Genomic DNA, 3968 nt, shown 5'->3' with positions numbered 1-3968 from the left:
GAATTATGGTTTTCTCAGGGTATATGCCCAGTAGTGGGATTGCTGGGTCGTATGGTAGTTCTATTTTTAGTTTTTTAAGGAACCGCCATACTGTTCTCCATAGTGGCTGTATCAATTTACATTCCCACCAACAGTGCAAGAGGGTTCCCTTTTCTTCACACCCTCTCCAGCATTTATTGTTTGTTGATTTTTTGATGATGGCCATTCTGACTGCTGTGAGGTGATACCTCATTGTAGTTTTGATTTGCATTTCTCTAATGATTAGAGATGTTGAGCATTCTTTCATGTGTTTGTTGGCAATCTGTGTATCTTCTTTGGAGAAATGTGTATAAGAGTTTATTTTAATGTAGCAAATAGCAAAAAGTTTATAAACTTCCCAAATATCTTACTGCAAACAAAGCCAGTTTTCAGGATCTGGCCTCAAAAGTTAGTTCATTATAATAAAATTATTGAGTATTTGCTTTAAAAAAAGAGTTGGAATCAGAGTTCCTCTTGGTTTTCTGGATTTAGGAATGTTTAGGAAATACCCTGGAGGAAAAGAATGCAAGCATCCTTCCCTGAAAAGAGCAGATAACACTATCTATGAAAATTAAATGATTCAATGCATATAAAGTACCTGACATATCATAGGCCCCTACAATTACAGTTGCTTTTTCCTCGTCCTCCATTTCATTTCTAAAAATTACTTTTTATAGGTTATGTTTTTGCAATACACTCTATTTTTCTTGAAAAAAAATTTTAATTAAAAGTAATATGTCCATAAGGTAAAATAAATCAAGCAAAATAACATAGAGTGAGAAAAAAGTTTCCTTACACTTACCTCTCTCCCTACCCACAGTACACCCCCCAAAAAAAAAGTTCACTACTTTAAATTTTTTTCATTTAACCCCTTTGATGGTTAAGGTTACAATTTTAATTATACACCTTTATTTTCTGTTACTTCTAAGAGTATCTATTGGCCCTCCTCCATGAGGAATTTAACACCCTGACATCACCTCCTGCTTTCCAATATTTGTTAATGATATTTAATGTTTTAGTCCTTCTAGTGCTTAGCTTCATAAATTTAAAAATACTTATATCTTTATTGTTTTACTAATTTTACATGTTTTTTTACTCTCCTCTGAAAATTGAGGAAATACCAGTTAGACTTCTTTCTTACTCTCCTTTAACTCTAACCCACCTAATTTTTGTAAGGTACTTTAAAACTTTTTACATTGTCAAGGTTTGTAACATTTATATTTGTTCTGTAATACCAGTTAAGTGATCCATGTTATGCCTGTAGGTTTATTCTATAAGGAGTACTAACAACATTATAATTATGTAAATATTCAATTAAATCAAGCAGTTTGATTGGATCCAAAGAAAAAGAAATATAATCTTAAGACATTAATTAAATCTTTGCCTCAAAAGAGAATGTTACAAATGTCAAGGTCAAATGGACTTCCTTTTCCTTTCTTTCCAGATGTCTTCCATTCTTCAGATCATATTCAGTGGCTGGGGTTTCTTATATCTTACAGTAATACTGTTTTGTCTTCCTTTTTGGCTGTGTAGTACCTACTTGAGTAATTTTCTTCATAAGTGGTGGGTGGGTGGTAAACCTTCTCAGATCAGTGTTCTCAATTTTATATGCATGGTATCATAGTGTGTATGTACATAGGTATGTATATATATGATTTTATCATATATTTTAAAAATATATTATTTGATATGTACAAAATATGTAACATATATCTAAAAATCTAAAGCATAACAATATAATTAACACCAATGAGCCCACGGCACAACCACAAAATTAGAACATAACCAAAAGCATCCTCTACCTATGTATTTGTCCCCATACCATCTTACTGACAAAGAAAGAATGATAGGCAAAGAAGATTCAATTTGTGAAAAATAGGATTTAAAAAATTTTTTTACATCTATGCTAATTGCATTATGGCAGAGAATGTGATCTTTTTGACAAAGATTCTTTGATATTTGCTTTATTGGCGAGTACATAATCAAATTGGTAATAAATAAATCTAAGGAAAGTAGAAGGAAAGAATCAAGTTAAATGTGGAAATCAACAAGAAAATAGAAAATGATAGAACTATTAAGTAAGTTGAGCAATTTATTCAGGAAAAACAAGCAATAAAATAGATAATTAACTAATGTAATCAAGGAAAAAAGGGAAAGAAAACACAAATACACAAAATAAAAAAATAAAAAGAAAGAACTATGAATGCAGAGGAAATTTAAAGAACCATAAAAACCCCTTTTCTCAATTCTATGAATATAAATCATAGACAAAGCAGATAATTTTCTAAAAAAAAATTTCAATGCACAAAAACTGTTTCCAGTAAAGAAAATATACTAAATAGAATAATTACCAAACAAGAAATAGACAAAAATTATTATGGCCTAACTTTCCCCCTAAACATTTGCCCAGTTAGTATCACTAGAGAATTCTACTAAACCTTTAAAAAACAGATTATTCCAATGCTATTGAAATTGTTCCTGAGCTTAAAAAAGAAGTTTCCAAATTCTTTTTGTGAAGTGAGCATAATATTTATTCCAAAACCCAATGAAAGTAACACCAAAAAATTTAAAAATCAATCTTATTGAAGAATATTGAAGCAAAAGTCTTAAATAAAATACTATGAAACAAGATTGCTTTGGCTATTCAGGGTCTTTTGTGTTTCCATACAAATGATCCCAAATAGCCAAAGCAATCTTGGGAAAGAAAAACGGAGCTGGAGGAATCAGACTCCCTGACTTCAGATTATACTATAAAGCTACAGTCATCAAAACAGTATGGCACTGGCACAAAACCAGAAACAGATCAATGGAACAGGATAGAAAGTCCAGAGATAAACCCACGCACTTATGGTCAACTAATCTATGACAAAGGAGGCAAGAATATACAGTGGAGAAAAGACAGTCTCTTCAATAAGTAGTGCTGGGAAAACTGGACAGCTACATGTAAAAGAATGAAATCAGAACACTAACACCATACAAAAAAATAAACTTAAAATGGATTAAAGAACTAAACATAAGGCCGGAAACTATAAAACTCTTAGAGAGAAACACAGGCAGAGCACTCTCTGAAATAAATTGCAGCAATATCTTTTTTGATCCACCTCCTAGAGCAATGAAAATAAAAATAAAAATAAACAAATATGACCTAATTAAAATTAAAAGCTTTTGCACAGCAAAGGAAATCATAAACAAAATGAAAATACAACCCACAAAATGGGAGAAAATATTTGCAAAGGAAGCAACCAACAAGGGATTAATCTCCAAAATATACAAACAAAACAGCTCATGCAGCTCAATATCAAAAAACAAACAAACAACCCAATCAAAAAATGGGCAGAAGATCTAAATAGACATTTCTCCAAAGAAGACATACAGACAGCCAAAAAACACATGAAAAGATGTTCAACCTCACTAATTATTAGAGAAATGCAAATCAAAACTACAATACGGTATCACCTCACACCATCAACAAAATGGCCATCAACAAAAAGTCTACAAACAATAAATGCTGGAGAGGGTGGGGAGAAAAGGGAACCCTCCTACACTGTTGGTGGGCATGTAAATTGGTACAACCATTATGGAGAACAGTATGGAGGTTCCTTAAAAAACTAAATATAAATTAAGAGAACACTCCCATTTACCACTGCAACAAAAAGAATAAAATAGCTAGGAATAAACCTACCTAAGGAGACAAAAGACCTGTATGCAGAAAATTATAAGACACTGATGAAAGAAATTAAAGATGATACAAATAGATGGAGAGATATACCATGTTCTTGGATTGGAAGAATCAACATTGTGAAAATGACTCTACTACCCAAAGCAATCTACAGATTCAATGCAATCCCTATCAAACTACCATTGGCATTTTTCACAGAACTAGAACAAAAAAATTTCACAATCTGTATGGAAACACAAAAGACCCCGAATAGACAAAGCAATCTTGAGAA

This window comes from Physeter macrocephalus, chromosome 4 (genome assembly GCF_002837175.3).
Source record: "Physeter macrocephalus isolate SW-GA chromosome 4, ASM283717v5, whole genome shotgun sequence".
Classification (NCBI taxonomy): domain Eukaryota; kingdom Metazoa; phylum Chordata; class Mammalia; order Artiodactyla; family Physeteridae; genus Physeter; species Physeter macrocephalus.
This window is presented reverse-complemented; position numbering follows the sequence as displayed.